This window comes from Macaca fascicularis, chromosome 8 (genome assembly GCF_037993035.2).
Source record: "Macaca fascicularis isolate 582-1 chromosome 8, T2T-MFA8v1.1".
NCBI lineage: Eukaryota > Metazoa > Chordata > Mammalia > Primates > Cercopithecidae > Macaca > Macaca fascicularis.
The window spans coordinates 7,266,999-7,284,852 of record NC_088382.1 but is presented as its reverse complement, the minus strand read 5'-3'; the positions used below and the strand labels follow the sequence as shown (position 1 = coordinate 7,284,852).

General features: G+C 45.9%; 1 long non-coding RNA gene across 8 annotated transcripts in view; it reads right to left on the bottom strand.

The window, feature by feature from the left end:
- LOC102115048 (uncharacterized) overlaps window positions 1-17,854 on the bottom strand; it is a 275,169-nt gene that overhangs the window by 199,880 nt on the left and 57,435 nt on the right. For 7 of the 8 annotated variants that reach the window (XR_010577086.2, XR_012417011.1, XR_010577089.2 and 4 more), the window contains one exon: window positions 14,901-14,996. This is a non-coding gene — a long non-coding RNA (uncharacterized lncRNA). Of the gene's footprint in view, window positions 1-13,342; window positions 14,997-17,854 lie in introns of those variants that run through there. The other variant, XR_012417009.1, reaches the window with a different exon arrangement.

Below are 17,854 nucleotides of genomic sequence, written 5' to 3'. Positions count from 1 at the left end.
TGACCCCCAAAGAAAATAGTTGTCTCTCCTACTTACGTTTTGCTCAGAACCTCACATGGAAATTTCACTCTTATAACTTTCGTGTTGGCCTGCTCCGAAGAAATTCAACTATTCAGTTAGAACAAAACTGTCCCCTACAACTACGGTTTGGTTTAGCTCCTTCCTGAATGGAAACTTCCTTCATTTTCTCTAAGCCCAGTTGTTCAATGTGTAATGCTGGGTACGATGTCCTCACCAATGTCCACACAGCGAGTTTCATAGGCTGGTTATCATTATGTTACTCAATATAGACTCACAGTTCAGGTCATTAAAAACATAGACACACATCAAAGAAGGAAACTCATGTTGCCACCAGGTGTGGTGGCTCATGACTATAATCCCAGCACTTTGGGAGGCAAAGGCAGGCAGATTGCTTAAGTTCAGGAGTTCAAGACCAGCCCAGGCAGCATGGTGAAACCTGTCTCTACAAAAAAAATACAAAAATTAGCTAAGTGTGGTATCGCACACCTGTACTCCCACCTACTCAGGAGGCTGAGGTGGAAGGATGACTTGAGCCCAGGAGGTTGAGGTTACAGTGAGCCATGATCGAGCCACTGCAGTCCAGCCTGGGTGACACAGCAAGATCCTGTCTCAAAACAAAACAAAATAAAACAAAACAAAAAACTAATGTCTAAATGTCTCCCTGTAGGTTCCCCTGTCAATCTGGCTAAATCAGGGGATTTAAAATAAATATTTAAAGAGGTTTATTCTGAACCAAATATGAGTGGTCAAGGCCCCCAACACAACCCCAGGAGGTCCTTAGAACATGTGCCAGAAGTGGTTGGGTTACATCTTTATCTTATACATTTTAGGGAAATAGAAGTTACAGGCAGACATTCATCAATACATGTAAGATGTATATTGGTTTGGACCAGAAAGTGGGGACAGCTTGAAGTGGGGGCTTCCAGGTGGATTGAAAGATTTTCTGATTGGCAATTGGTTGAAAGAGTTATTATCTAAAGACCTGGAATCAGAGAAAAGAGTGTCTGGATTAAGATAATAGGTTGTGGAGACCAAGGTTCTTATTGTACAGATGAAGCCTCCAGAGAGGCTTCAAGGAGAGTAGATGGTAAATGTCTCTAATCAGACCTAATAAGGTGCCAGACTCTCAGTTAATCTCCCCTGGTGGTTCCACTGTGTAAAGGTGGGCACCCTGGGCTCTGAACCCAGGGGTAATTTTTAAAGCACCAAAAGAACGAAGCATCCTCTATACAGAACGTGTCTCCTGATGCAACTGTGGTAAGTGCTGGGGGAGGGCATTAACAGGAACCTCCCCCACCTCCCCAGCAGATGCCTGGGATGCAGAGGCTCTATGGTCTCATTGAAATGCCGCCTGGTTTCTTTTTACCACAGTTCAACTGGAAATTATGTGCTTTCGTGAAAGTTGAGGCATCTCCAGAGGCCACATCCCTCCACTGAAGGCCAACCCACTTCCATTTGCAGGAGCGCTAAGAATGCATTTACGGACGAGGTCAGAAGTCTCCCCAGAAAGAAATGGTGGAGCACTTTAACACACAAAGAGCTCTGTAGCGTTTGTCTAGCTTCGCTTCTCTGAGCCTCAGTTCCCTTCCTCAGGACGCTGTGACTGGAGAGGTCTATGATTCCAAGGCATGGCCTCTCCCTCAAAGAACTTACAATCTCATATCAAATTTATACCAAACCAAACATAGGCAAAATAAGACAAAAACCATAAACCATCCAGGGCCAAGTTACATGTCAACAACAGATAAAAAACCATTTTAGGGGAAAATAAAACAGCTGGTAATGGTGATATTTTCACTAAACCCCATAAGATAGGTGGAATTTGGTAAGGCAGAGGTGAAGAGGGAAGGGATTAGAACAGCACCTTCTACCTTCTCACCTGACAAGGGATTGCTGCGTAAACGAATCTGCATCCATTCGTTCATTCATTCATTTCTTCAACAAATACGTCTTGAGCATCTCTGCTGTGCTAGGCCTGTTTCTCTCAGTTGGGGACGCAGCAGGAAATAAAGGCGTTAAGCCCCCTGAATGGGCTGGGCTTACGTTTTCCTGGACTGATAAATACACAAGAAAGTAAAAGATGCGTCTGCCCAGGCAGCAAGGTTGGCTCCCTGCTAAGAGGCTCTGCCCTTTTCCCTCTGATGCAGGTTTTACCCCAGGAGCTGCCTCCTGCCTCTTACCCTACTTCTGTGACTCACCTTTTTTATTTGGGAACTTCTACTTCCCCTGCCTAGGGCTTTAGCACAGATCCCACTGGGGAGGCATTCAGACTGGCGGCCCCATGTAAAAAAGAACAGTCTAAGTCGCGGCTGATACTCTGTGTTCAGAACCTGCCTGCAAATCCAACACCAGCCCAGCATGGTTGGCCCAAGCGTGTGGTCTTCACATTCTCGTAACCGAGCATGGGTTCTTTGGCTGTGGAGCAACTCAAGATCTCTGCCACCTTATGCAGCCTCCATGTCACATCTAAGTCTGCAGGGAGACCCCAGTTTATGCTGTCACTCTGGGTCCTCTGTCATATGCAGTCACCTCAAGCAGAAAAGGCTTAACATAAAGACATTCCCATCCTGATCCCTTAATTTCTCATGCAGACACGCCAAGCACCAGCTTTCAGGCGGCAGCCCTTCCACTGCCAGCTTTCATGACTCTCACATGGAGTTTGCTCCTGGATTTTCTTCCAACGTGGCTATGGCTCAGTTCCCACTCCTCCTGGCTCGTGATCAGCAGACAGACCAGGCTAAGCCATCAGCACAGGGCAATAGGCCATTCAGGTGTGTCGCCAGTCCCCAGACCAAAGCATCCACCAGGGAACATCTGGCTCCAGCAGACCTTACTCTCTTTCCATTTTCCACTTCAATTGTAGTAGAAGTAATGACCCCTAACATCCAGCAAGTGCTTATTTGTTCCATGTTTTACTTAATGCACTACACATATTATCTCACTTATTTTTCAGAACAATTCTATGATATAGGCACTAGGATTATTTCATTTTATAGATGGAAAAAGCTGACTCATGGATATTAAATAGGTTAAGTTAATTGCCCATGATCGCATGTCATGAGAGTGATTGAAAACTGGGCCTGTCTCTTTCGAAGGCCTTGTTTGCCATGAAATACAACCTTGTTTGAGCACAACCTGCTGGAAATCTGTTGACTTCAAGGATTCCCGGAGCTGAACGAAGGAAGAAGCACCCTTGCCAAACACACTTCCTTTCTCCAAAACAGAAAACAAACACATGAGGTCATCCTTCCAGGTAACATGTTTATATCAACCAGTAGATCTTGATGAGCTGGTTGGGGAGAATTTCAGATGACTCCGTCTTCACCTTTTAGCCTTGTGGTACCTGGGTTTTCATTTTTCTCTGTCAGTTGGGTCTAAAGCCTGGAAAAGGGCCTTTCCTCTCCAGAGTCATTGGAAATATTAATGCTAAGAGATTTGATCAGCAATTTGATGTGTCAGTAAAAGGGACCCACATTCCACTGACCCTCAAACCAGCAACTGAATTTTGTTGATTTATTAACTATTACTGGGTGTCTTTTTGGAACCAAGCACTCTTCTAGGTTCTGGGAATAAAACAGTGAACAAAATACGTTTTTTTAAATATCCAGCAACCTAGATCATTACAACAGCCACTCAGTTTGTCTCCTTAGATCTTCCTTGCCCTGGTTCCAATCTACTTCCTCCCCATCTTTTTTAAAATGAAAAGGAATTAGACCAGGCGCAGTGGCTCTGGTTCCAATCTACTTCCTCCACATCTTTTTTAAAATGAAAAGGGATTAGACCAGGGGCAGTGGCTCTGGTTCCAATCTACTTCCTCCACATCTTTTTTAAAATGAAAAGGGATTAGACCAGGTGCAGTGGTTCTGGTTCCAATCTACTTCCTCCACATCTTTTTTAAAATGAAAAGAGATTAGACCAGGTGCAGTGGTTCTGGTTCCAATCTACTTCCTCCACATCTTTTTAAAACGAAAAGAAATTACACCAGGTGCAGTGGCTCATGCCTATAATCCCAGCACTTTGGGAGGCTAAGGTGGGAGGATCGCTTGAGTCCAGGGGTTCAAGACCAGTCTGGGCAACATAGTGAGACCTCATCTCTACAAAAAATAAACAGCTGGCTACAGTCCCAACTACTCTGGGGGCTGAGGTGGGAGGTCGAGACTGGAGTGAGCTGTGATTGCACCACTGCACTGCAGCCTGGATGACACAGCAAAATTCAGTCTAAAAAATAAAAATAAAAAAATAGCCGGGTATGGCGACACATGCCTGGAGTCCCAGCTGCTCAGGAGGCTGATGTAGGAGGATTGCTTGAACCAGAGAGGTTGAGACTGCAGTGAGCTATGATTGTGCCACTACATACCAGGATAGGCAACAGAGCAAGACCTTGTCTCTAAAAAAGTGGAAAAATGAAAATGATTTCTATCACTCGTCCTCAATACCTTTGATGGCATCCTATTGTCCTCAGGAAGCATCCTGACACCCTGTAAATGGCTTATCAAAAAGGCATCCGTGAAGTGGCTCCACCACGTCTCGTGCCACATGCATGCGTCCAGGTGGACCTAGGTCTGGATCATCCTGTCCGTTCCATGTATTCTGCCACCTTTACCCAGCCAAGTGCTGCGGAAACACTCACACGACCCTATGCACATGGCCTTCAATCTTGAAGGAAAGACAAATGCAGAGACCTGGGAGCCCATTTCCTCCCCATTACGCAGCTTAGAGAGGGCGGGCCCTGCACAGCCGAGTCAGTTCAGAGGGAGATGAGGGCGTGCCAGTCCCTGCCACCGAGATGTCCCCTTTCTAAGAGAGCCACTTCTCTGAGCAGGGAGCGTCACTCTCTGTGACATGTAGTCGTTCCTTGCCCTGACCTCTACTCCATCCCTGAAATAGTGATCACTACGGAGGACAAGGCCTCTCTCTGGGGACCGCCTACCAAGATCCTCTCAGACCACCTATGCCGGCCCACACCATGAAGTCCCAAGGGTTCCAGGGAGCCAATGGGCTCCACCACTGCTGTTTGCAAGTCCGCGACCCCTGATGCCCTCTCTTCTCTCCTCGACGTGTGCCTATGGAGAACACAGTGAGCACCTGAAACATTTTTGCTCAACACTATTTCTTTTTTATTTATTTGTTAACTTTCTTTTTTAGACAGGGTCTTGCTGTGTTGCCCAGGCTGGCCTCGAACTCCTGGGCTCAAGCAATCCTCCTGCCTTGGCCTCCCAAAGTGCTGGGATTAGAGGCGTGAGCTGCCACAACCAACCATTCAACATTTCTCATGAACTTGTTCAAATCTACTTCCTGATGGGTCTTTAAACTCCATCAGAACCAGGGACCTCTCTGACTTATTCCCTGTATTCTCTGAGCCTGGCACAGAATCTGGCATACAACAAAGGACCAACAGCTGTTTCCTGAAGGAAAAGTGCTCCTACGATAACTCATCACGTTCTGGTTGTTGGTGTGTCTTTTTCCCCAATTGAACTATGTTCTGAAATGGTAGAAACAGTATTTTATTTATGTTTGTAATTTCATACCCTAATGGCATACTTGCAACACACTTGCTTAATAAATGCCAAATGAATGAATAAAGGAATGAATGAATGTCATCATTCCCCGTCTCTAGGCCCCCTCTGCAAAATGATCAGGTAGAGGAGATGACCTCTCTCATGGTACTGCTTCTATTGCTCTATGATATCTGCATTTCTAGGCAGCCGTGTTTCTGACTCTCTGAAAGTTGCAGTCCACCACAGACAGCTGCATAAAATGTTTACGTAAATGGAAGGATAGACAGAGGAGAGAATTGGGAATTCTAGCTAGAGCGTGTCTTTCTGAAAATTTTTAAAAGCCATATGCCAAAGTCAAAATTTGTAAAGCTTTGGTCAAGTGGTACAATGAAAAATAACCAAACACCAAGTTTCCAGATTCTGTTTCTTGCAAATTAGTTTTGTTAAAGAGGTTGGCTAAGAAAATGGCTTTTAGGCCAGGCGCGGTGGCTCATGCTTGTAATCCCAGCATTCTGGGAAGGCGAAGGGGGCAGATCACCTGAGGTCAGGAGTCGGAGACCAGCCTGGCCAACATGGTGAAACCCTGTCTCTACTAAAAATACAAAAAAAAAAAAAAAAAATAGCTGGGCGTGATGGCGTGTGCCTGTAAATCCCAGCACTTCAGGAGGCCGAGGGGGGTGGATCATGAGGTCAAGAGATCAACACCATCCTGGCCAACATGGTGAAACCCCATTTCTACTAAAAATACAAAACTAGCTGGGCCCAAGTGGTGGCAGGCGCCTGTAGTCCCAGCTACCTGGGAGGCTGAGGCAGGAGAATCACTTGAACCTGGGAGGCAGAGGTTGCAGTGAGCCAAGATCACACTGCTGCACTCTGGCCTGGTGACAGAGCAAGACTCCGTCTAAAAAAAGAAAAAGAAAAACAAAGTGGTTTTTAAACTACATTTCAAGTTCCCAGAAGTCTCTTTGGTGGGGAGAGATGAAGTTGAAGTTTCCATATAATATATATATAGTGGCTGCAGAAACCTGTGTTTAACTACAACCTTTACATTTAATACATATTTTATGTATGTTTATAAGTAATTTAAAAATATTTTATGTTTATAACATAAAATAAATACAAATTTTTTTTATAATTATCTCATTTTTCAAAAATAATAGTAAGGCTGTGTATATATTATAGTATTGCCAAACTGCCAATAGATTGTGAGCATCATAATAACATTTTTTCTTTGAATTTCATTCCTTCTCAGATTTCCATTCTTTTTTTAAAATTTCAAAAAATGGATGTTTTTGCTGTCAAGGTTTGTAAGCACCTTAAGAAATTGTTTTGATCCGACCAGACATTGTTCCAGAGGCAGAAGCAGGAACTCAGCCGTCCACAGGTTGTACTCTTGGTCGCGTATTCCTATTCCTTGAAACACTGGTGCTCTGTGAGCACCTCTTAGGTGTGCCATGAGAATTTAGAAAAAAAAATTCCAAATTGTACCAAAAATATTTGAATAATAACCATCATGACAATATTATTTCTAGCTCTTATGAAATTTATCTCTTTGGTTATGTTGACTTGGTGCTATTTAGATTTGGGGATCTGAAATTAAGTGAGAAAATATAGTCAGAGCACCCAGAATACAAGTGACCCCTGGTGCTCCCCTCTTCTCTCTTCCACTGGTCTCCCTCCCACTGTAAAATAACTTTTAGTGGCTTTTTCACTGAAAAAGATAACTGAAGTCAAGTGCTCACCCTCTCCACCACTCCCTTAAAAGATCCTGCCATGGAAGAGATTCTGCCAGGGATCCAGGGCGCCATGGATCCTGCCATGGCACCTGTGGGATTTGGCTGTTTGCAAGCTCTGGCAGGGATGGCAGGGAATTGGTGATGCTGTGGTAACACAGAGGCCTGGGAAGAAGGGGTATTAGAGTTCGACAGGACCCCTCTCTTCTGTGTTCATGGGCGGGTGGATGACTGGAATGGAACAGGACCACACAGTGAGTGGGCTCCAGCTGCACGGATATCTCAACCCAGCTGTGGGTCAAGAATTATTTTAGTTGTACCGTTACGCTGAACATGGACCTACAGCCACACTCATGCTGTGCTTATTTACTGAGCACCTACTATGTGAAAAGAGGCCAGAGTGCGAGAACTATAAGAAATAGGGCCTGGTCCCTGCTGTTTAGGAGCTCTCACTTTTCCATGCATCTGCATGGAAAGCTTTCTATTAAGTTGGTGCAAACGTAATTGCAGTTTTTGCATTGTGGAAATTTGCTGATTGATACTGGAATACATTCCTAAATAAATGTGCTTATATTATACATTTTAATGCGCATTTCTCACTTTTTTGGCTAATGGCTTATTACTTGCTGTTTATTTTATATTTATTTTGGACTATGGAAATGATGTTAGACAAAAAGCAAATTTGAGCAATTTTCTTATTCGAGTTCAAAATGGGTCGTAAAGCAGCAGAGACAACTCGCAACATTAACAACGCATTTGGCCCAGGAACTGCTAATGAACACACAGCACAGTGGAGGTTCAGATAAGAAGCACTGTGGCTGGCCATGGGAAACTGACCATGACCAATTCAGAGCAATCATCGAGGCTGATCCTCTTACAACTACTCAAGAAGTCATCAAAGAACTCAACGTCAACCGCATTTGAAGCAAATTGGAAAGGTGAAAATGCTCAATAAGTGGGTGCCTCTGAAAGGACACAAAGATAGATGTGTACCCGCCCCCCACCCGCTACACCCTTGTTCTGCTCTCTAATCTTTGCACATACCAGAGATTTCGTAAGTTCTGTGAGTACCTGGTTTTCTGCACGTACCAGAGATTTTGTTTTGCACATACCAGAGATTTTGTAAGTTCTGAGGCAAGGTCACAAGACGTGTTTAAGTAAGATAAACTCTTGCTGCCATAAACCTGCTCTCCCGCCTCAAAGTTTGAACCAAAATATCAGAAATGGCAGGAACAAATCATAGTTAGCCAAATCGCCTTGTTCAAACACTAGCCAATCATATATCTGATTTGTATAATAACTCTATGCCCACTTTTCTTAGACTATATAACATTGTTCGGAGCTGAGTGGGGGAGCTCTCCTGCCCGTCTCGTTTCACGAGCGAGGGAGAGTTCCAGGTTCGAACCTGTAATAAAGATCCTTGCTGCTTAGCTTTGACTCTGGACTCTGGTGGTCTTCTTCAGGGAATAAACGGTCTGGGCATAACACCTCATGAGCCGAACAAAAATTTAAAAGAAATCATCATTTTGAAGTGTCATCTTCTCTTATTCTGTGCAACAACGACAAACCATTTCTTGATCAGATTGTGACATGCAATGAAAAGTGGATTTTGTATGATAAGCGGTGGAGACCAGCTGACTGGTTGGACTGAGAAGAAACTCCAAAGCACTTCCCAAAGCCAAACTCACAGCAAAAAAAAGGTCATAGTCACTGTTTGGTGGTCCGCTGGTCTAATCCATTACAGCTTTCTGAATCCCCGAGAAACCATTACATCTGAGAAGTACGCTCAGCAAATCCGTGAGATGCACCGAACACGGCAATGCCTGCAGCTGGCACTGGTCAACAGAAAGGGCCCGATTCTTCTCCTCGACAATGCCCGACCCCGTGTTGCACAATCAATGCTTCAGAAGTTGAAGGAATTGGGCTATGAAGTTTTGCCTCATTCACCACATTCACCTGTACCTCTTGCCAACCAACTATGTCTTCAAGCATCTGGACAGCTTTTTGCAGGGAATACGCTTCCACAACCAGCAGGATGCAGAAACTCTTTCCAACAGTTACTCAAATCCTGAAACACGGATTTTTACACTACAGGAATAAACAAACTTATTTCTCATCAGCAAAAATGTGTTGATTGTAATGGTTCCTACTTTGACTAGTAAAAATGTGTTTAAGCCTAGTTATAATGATTTAAAATTCACGGTCTGAAACCGCAATTGCTTTTGCACCAACCTAATATTAACATGAGGTCTCCCCCGCTCCTGGGCTGAGTACACACACCCTGCCAGAGGAAGATGTGAAGTGCATTCCATCACAACTGCCAAATGCCTGGGCCCGGTGGAGCCAGTCACTCTGAACTTGTATTCAGTACAGCATTTTCCCACATTTTGCCATCTGGTCTTATGCAAAACAGGTGTTGTTTTGCAGCTAAAGAAAATGTGACCTGGGCACTTGGGTTATATGCTCCCAGTTACTGGTCTAGTAATTAGCCATGAAGGCTCTGGAATTCACAGTCGCAGACACTAAAACCTGGGATTCTCGCAATGCTACAGCCATGAGCCGAGCCACACAGAATGCCCCGGGCCATCCCTCTGCTCACCTGAGGCAAATGCACATCTGATTGCTTCCTCTGCCCTTTTGTTTATGGAGAATGGAGATTCACTGAGCCAGACTAAGGCATAAGTGACTATTCCTCTATCCCCCTCTCACATGTAAATTGCATATTCACTGTATATAGCCCATTTGACCCTCACAGCAGCAGTCCTATAAAGTCACTGTCAGCCCAGCCCCCAGGACGGGCCAGAGACATAGGCAGGCAAGTACTTGGATTCTACCTGCCCCAGCTCACACACGCCGCTGGGCTAGAATTCACCTTACAGCGCTGCCTTTGTGCCCATCAGGGAGGAGGAAGGCCGCCTTTACATACCACAGACTTACAGATGCCATTCATAGACATTTCAGGCAGCACAGAGTGGAAGCCAGGAGGGCTCGGTAGGCATTCAGTGAGAAAAGTCACCTTCGCACCGCAGGCTGAGCTCATGCTCTCAATTCCCACCGGTCCTTGGAGCACCCACGCTGGTGACTAGGGCTGAGGGATGGTGGACGGAGGGCGTGCGAGGTCAGAAAGAATCGTGGAAGGGCTTCATCCAGCCTGTCCTTTATCTTCCCCGCATCCTTTCTCTTCCCCCTGAGTCCCTGCTGCCCCTGGGCTCCTTCCCAGCCTGTGCCTCATCTGGGATGTGTCCTCTGAGGCAGGCCATAGCAACTGTCCTTGACCTTATTGTTACCTACCTTCTAGGCTCCCCTCCCAGGCTTCACGTTTGGGTGGAGGATGTGGCTAGCAGACACTGTGATGCCTGCGAGCCTGGGCAAAACAGGGGAAGAGAGGAAATACCAGCTGGCTTGGCCTGTGTGTGTATGTGCACCTGTGGGTCAGCATGTGTGTGTGTGTGTCTGCATGTGTGTGTGTGTCTGCATGTGTGTGTGTGTCTGCATGTGTATCTGTGTGTGTCTGTGTGTGTGTCTGTGCGTGTGTTCTGTATGTGTGTGTATCTGTGTGTGTGTGTCTGCATGTGTGTCAGTGTGTGTGTCAGTGTGTGTGTCCCTGTGTCTGTGCATGTGTGTGTCTGTATGTGTGGGTGTGTATGCATATGTGTGTGTGTCTGTGCATGTGTATGTGTCTGTGTGTGTGTCTGTATGTGTGGGTGTCTGCGTGTGTGTCTGTGTGTCAGTGTGTGTCTCTGTGCATATCTGTGCATGTGTGTGTCTGTATGTGTGGGTGTGGGTGTGTTTGTGCGTGTGCATGTGTACAATATTGTTGGCTCCCCTCCAGAGAGGCCTTCTCAGACTGCCTCCTCTTAAACTAACCTCTTCATCCTCTTATTCTGATTAATTTTTTTCCCCCGGCCGACACCATATTTTACACACACACACACACACACAGAGTTTATGGGTTTGTTGTCCCTCTTTCCCGCTGGGTTAACCTATTCTAGTAAAACAGAAGTTCTAGGCGGAAAGGAACCTTGCTTGTCCTGTGATTCCATGTGAGTGGCATCAGGACAGAGTCCCTGCAAGTGGAGCCAGGAAACAGGGAGGGCGGGCACAGGGGGACTGTCATCCTCCAGGCTGCAGACCAAGGTCACAGAAGCCTCCCCACCCATGGCTGAGGCCTGCTCCCAGGAAGGTTGAGAAACCTCCACCATCTCCAGGAATGGTGGCCTCTGCTTCACCAACACTATCCAAATCCCACCCAAGTTCCCCAAAGTAGTGAACCCTGACCCAGGCCCACACGTGGGAGGGATAAGAGTGTTGCTGCTGAGGGCACAGCCAGCCTAGAGACAGGAGGCTCCCAGATGCACAGCAAGCAGTCGATCAACATCCATGAATAAATGGGCAAACTAATAAGTAACCCATGGATATTTAGACTGATTTAAATGCACTACAAAGGGCCAGGCGCAGTGGTTCACACCTGTAATCCTAGCACTTTGGGAGGCCAAGGTGGGCTGATCACTTGAGGTCAGGAGTTCGAGACCAGCCTGGCCAACATAGTGAAACCCTATCTCTACTAAATATACAAAAATCAATCAGCTGTGGTGGCACATGCCTGTAGTCCCAGCTACTCAGGAGGCTGAGGCACCAGAATCGCTTGACCCCAGAGGGCGGACGTTGTGTGAGCCAAGATCGTGCCACTGCAGTCCAGCCTGGGCAACAGAGTGAGACTTGGTCTCAAACAAAAAAATGTGTTAGAAAATTTCAAGATTCTGATTTTCAACAGCTAATAATCTTGTTCATCTATTTAAGAATATTGCACAGCAATATTTATTTAACCTGTGAAAGGAAAATCAATCTCGGGACTACCAAACCACTAAGCCAAGGGAAAAAGTCAAGCTGGGAACTGCGATAGGCAAACCTGCCTCCCATTTTATTCCTAAATAAGATAGCTGCAGAGATTTTAAAAGCTACATACCTCCCTCACAATTTTCCCACAGGGAAATTCCTTATGGGCCTCCAGATCTTTCCCCTAGAGCAGTTCTGTTGAATTTTACCCTGATAGTATAAACCGATAGCTTCCCTTCCCAGGTATGGGACAGAAAGTCATCCCTCTGCTCACCTGAGGCAAAGGCACATCTGATTGCTTCCTCAGCCCTTTTGTTTATGGAGAATGGAGATTCACTGAGCCAGACTAAGGCATAAGTGACTATTCCTCTGCCCCCTCACATGTAAATTGTATATTCACTGAAAGGCTGAGCAAAAACTCAAAAGAATGCAAACTGTGGGGTCCTATCTGCCTATGACCTGGAAGCCCCCGCTTTGAGTTGTCCCACCTTTACAGACCAAACCAATGTACAGCTGACACATATTGATTGGCCTCATGTCTCCCTAAAATGTAAAAAAAGCAAGGCGTCCCCTGACCACCTTGGGCGCATGTCATGGGCAAGCCTTTCACCTCGGCAAAACAAACTTTCTAAATGGATTGAGACCTGTCTCAACTGCTTTGGGTTCACAGAACAAAAGCTCATTGTTGCCACAGTTTGCGCAACTTCTCAGCAGCCAATGCATTGAGATACATAGGTTCTGTCATCAGTTTTATTTGTGAAACCTGGTTGTTGTTCCTACCTTCAAAAGCAGGGACGTCTTTCACTTAACCTCCACCAGCTTTTATCTCATCCTGCTGTGGGCAGACCTTCTTTACCCTGCCAAGTCCCTGCCACCTGTGGCTTCAGTGGCTCATAGGCAGGAACCAAACCTTTTAATCCCTAAAATCCCAGCCCCATGCACATCCCAGCACAGAGGATAGGCTCCGTAACTGTTTGCCAAATGAGTAAAAGGAAAGGAATCTGCGCACAGTGTGCCTCATTACTAATCAGCTTGGATAAGAGCAAATCTATGATAGGTTCCATTATTTCTTCTAGTTATGCGTTAGAATATGCTCTCCCGGAGCCAAGGCACACCATGGTGCAGAGATGGTTTGATGACAACCTAGTACCCAAAACACTCTATTGAGGAGGTACCCAGTTTACATGGCCATAATTCATACTAGCATTTTAGGTGAACTACGAATCCGTTCATCTATTAGAGATACAGTCTGATAGGTTGGGGAGGGCATGGGCTTTGGAATCCAAAGCCACGTCTGGATCCTGACTTCCCTGTTTTCCTAGCTGGCCCTGGAAAGATTGTTTTGTATTTCACTAATGTCTCCAAACTGCCTGTCTATATTTGGGCATTATGGTCTGCTTTCCTGGGTTGTTGTAAGAATGAAATACGATGCCTGCAAACTATATGGCATAGCATTTATTGATGAGGATGTAGAGAAATCAGAACCCTTGCACACTGGGGGTGAGAATATAAAACGGTGCAGCTGCTATGGAAAACATCATGGTGGTTCCTCAAAAATTAAACATAGAATTACTATATGATCCAGTCCATTCTCGCATTGCTATAAAGAAATACCTGAGACCGGGTAATTTATAAAGAAAGAGTCTTAATTGACTCATCATTCCACCGGCTGTGTGGGAAGCATGGCTGGGGAGGCCTCAGGAAACTTACAATCATGACAGAAGGCAAAGGGTAAGCAGGCACATCTCACATGCCAGAGCAGGAGAGAGAGAAGAAGAAGGGAGGTGCCATGCACTTTTAAACAACCGGATATTGTGAGAACTCACTCACTACCATGAGAACAGCAAGGGGGAAATCCGCCCCCATGATCCAATCACCTCCCACCAGGTTTCTCCCCCAACACAGGGGATTACAATTCAACATGAGATTTGTGTGGAGACACAGTGCCAAACCATATCCATACCCAAAGTCAGTGAAAGCAGAGACACAAACAGATATTTGTACATCCATGTCTATAGCAACATTATTCACAGCGACCAGAGGGTGGAAGTAACCCAAGTGTCCTTGGACGGCAGAATGGATGAGCAGAATGGGTCATCCACAGGCGATGGAACATGATTCAGCCTTCGAAAGGAGGAAATTCTGACACGTGCTACTCCATGAATGAACCTTGAAAACACTATGCTAGGTGAAATAAGTCCAGTCACAAAACGACAAATACTGAATGATTCCACTCATATGAGGTACCTAGAGTAGCTGAATTCATACAGACGGAAAGTAGAATGGGGGTTGCCAGGGAAATGGAGAGTTGGTGTTTCATGGGTACAGAGTTTCCGCTGGGAGAGATTTTAAAATATCTAGAGATGGATAGTGGTGGTGGTTGCATAACAATGTAAATATAGTTAGTGCCACAGAACTGCACACTTAAAAATGGTTACGATGGTCAATTTTATGTTATATAGATTTTTCCACAATTAAAAAAAAAAAAAAAAGTAGCCTTTTCACAAGATGGCGCCGAAAGAAAAGAAGGAAGCTCCTGCCCCTCCTAAAGTGGAAGGAAGTCAAAGTGAAGGCTTTGAAGGCCAAGAAGGCAGTGTTGAAAGGCGTCCACAGCCACACGAAAAAGAAGACCCACACGTCACTCACTTTCCGGTGACACTGTGACTCCAGAGGCAGCCCAGAGAGAACAAGCGGCCCAAATATCCTCGGGAGAGCGCCCCCCGGAGAACAAGCTTGACCACTATGCTATCATCAAGTTGCCGCTGACCACTGAGTCAGCAGTGAAGAACATAGAAGAAAACAACACACTTACATTCATTGTGGATGTTAAAGCCAACAAGCACCAGATCAAGCAGGCTGTGAAGAAGCTCTATGACATTGATGTGGCCAAGGTCAGCTCCGGTTCGGCCTGATGGAGAGAAGAAGGCATATGTTCAACTGAATCCTGATTACAATGCTTTGGGTGTTGCCAACAAAATTGAGATAATCTAAACTGAGTCCAGCTGGCTGATTATGTGTGTATATATATATATGCACAAGAAATAAATGTTTGCTTTTATTTGTCTGCTTGTGAGGGTCAGATCTTAAGAAAAGTATACAGAAGTTAAGAGTGATGGTGATGCCACAACTGGAAAGACTGGGCACATGGAGGTTCTTGCCCCAGTGAGGGCACTGCTGCTTTCCAGCGAGGCTGTTTTCAAGCCTGAATCCTGAGCCTTTGTTCAAAGCATGTCATCTCTCCAAGGTCCTGAGCAGACCACCCGAAAGGTGCAGTGGAGATGGTTTGGGGAGAGGTGGAGTCATGGCTGTGGAGTACAGCAGGGGTACCATTGGCTCAGAAGTCCTTTCTCTCTATGACAGAAACCAAACTGCTGGTTGTGTGTCTAGCGACAAACCCAGGAACCTGTGAAAATTTGAAAGCACTGAGCAACCCCTAACAAGAGCATTCCCTCAGTCCCTGATACCAAAACACCTGGCATCCCAGGTGAAGGCCTAGCTCAGCTGCCATCTCCAGGAGGGAGCCGAGGTCTCACCACAGCAACACACCTGCTATCCCATCCCTCCAAGACGCAGCAGCCCAACTGCTCCATCCAGTCCCTTCATTTCACTGCATCACTGGCCAGTGGAGTCAGTGTTTAATATACTAATGTTGGCAAATTCCATGATCACACAAATGTAAATATCTATACCTAGTATTTGCATTTGATATATAAACATGCTTGTTGTATAATGAGAATTACAGTTATCCCAGCCCAGGGTGGTATCCAACAACTCCTATGATTCACACCAGCTCCAATGCTCTGAGCACGGGATAAATACTGAACCAGGGGAACACAGTAGGCCTGGACTAGGTGGAAGGGCAGTCGACCCCAGCTCAGGGACATTGCTGGAAGCCCAGGGTGGACCACACAGGTATAGGGATTAGGAAACCAAAGACGATTGAAATGAAGTGTCCACCTTCAAGGAGTGTGAGCCTCCAGGTGCCTACAGAAAGAGCAAAAGCAGTAAGGCCCACCATCACTGACTGGGTGCCAGGCACTATCCTAATTTCATAACAACATTTAATCATTGCAACAATCTTTTGCAGTAGATACTGGTTATTGTCACCACCTCACAAATGGGGAAACTGAGGCATGGAGCATTAGGTAACTCCCGACACCACCCAGTTCCTCACAGCAGGTAGCCTGGGTTTTAGCCACCTGAGTCTGCAGACCTGCCATGCTGTAGGGTGCAGCCTAGTCCCATAACCCAAGCCAGAAGGTGAGGAAGGTTTCCAGGCTGCATGAAATTCTCCTGGAGGGAGCTGATCCCATTCTGGATAGTAGATTCCAATGGAGGAAGGTAAAACCCTTATAACTCATGAGGGCCACACTCATACTTAATAAACAAGGACCCAAGGCCAGGAAGGGACCCCGTGAAGATTCTGGTTGGGCCTTGCTGGGAGCATCCAGCTTGCTCTTCCAGATGGCTGTGAGTGTCTGGCAGAGTTTACCACTTATGGTCACAACACAAGCAGTCTGCTTTGATGAGAAAGCCTGGCTCCAAGCCAGGGCTCACATGGCAGGTGCATGATTATTTATTAAGCGTGCAGGGTCCCAGAATCCAGCACCCAGCCTGGCCTTCCACGGGCTTTACAGGGAAGCAGCTATGCTGGGTGGTAGGAGGTAAGGAGGAAATGAGGGTTTATAGAGGTAGGAGGGAGCAACCGGGGTAGAGAGTACACTCCCTTTTTCCCTATAAGACAGCTGTTCCATTACATCCTGAATTACCCAACTCTCAATACTGTTAAAACATAAAGCTTGCATTGTTTTGGTTACTTTTAAAGGCAGTTGTAATTTTGAAGTCCATAGGTAGAGTTAGGGCAGGATTGTTTGAAGATCTGGGCCAAGACCTGCCTCTGACCTGGTCTCCGTGCCCAGCTCATTGGCCTCTTCTGCCCAGAAGCCAACCTGCAGTGAGTGAGATCCAGGACGCAGGAACAAAGTCTGCCTTCACACAGGTACACTGGTGGCAGCCCCAGAAGCAACCTGCCCTTACACAAGGCCATGAGCCCCAGGCATCGCATTCTTCCTTCTCCACACTGCTCTCTGGCGTGTTTTCCTCACTTCCCTACTTGCTCCTTTACCTTTACCTTCCTATCCTTCCTGGGCTCCCAGAAACACCACAGGACCGGAAGCCAGAAGACTCAGCATCTACAGACCCAGTAACTGGAAAACGCAAAGCAAATCGGTCCACACTGTTGAACATCATTAGTTTCCACCTCCAGAAAATGGGACCTTGGGGAAGATGGATCTGCTATACTAGTCTCACAGGCTGAGGCAGTGATCATATGAGAGCATGGGTCCTTCAGAACCTTTTACATACTGTGCGAACGTGCCAGGACGGGAAGCCCCAGCAGAGATGGCTAATAGGGGGCATCCCAGAAGAAATGTGTGACCATTTCATGGGATGTTTTCTCCAAGCTAAAGGTGATGGAACATCCTATACATTATCTTAGACCCTAATAATTAGCTGTTCAATCAATGAGTGCATAAATGAGCCAAAACCAGTTAAGGATACATGCATCTGAAATTAACGAACACCCACTGAGCTTTCATTATGTGCCAACTCTTGTCATGGGTTTCCTTTGTGTGAAATTCAAAGACTAAATCACCTTCTAATGTAAAGGCAATAAAGAGGCAAACAACTCTGATTCAAGGCAGAGGCACTGGGGGAGAAGTAAAAAATACAGTGCGGATTCAAAAGGAGGAAAATGCTACATCATTG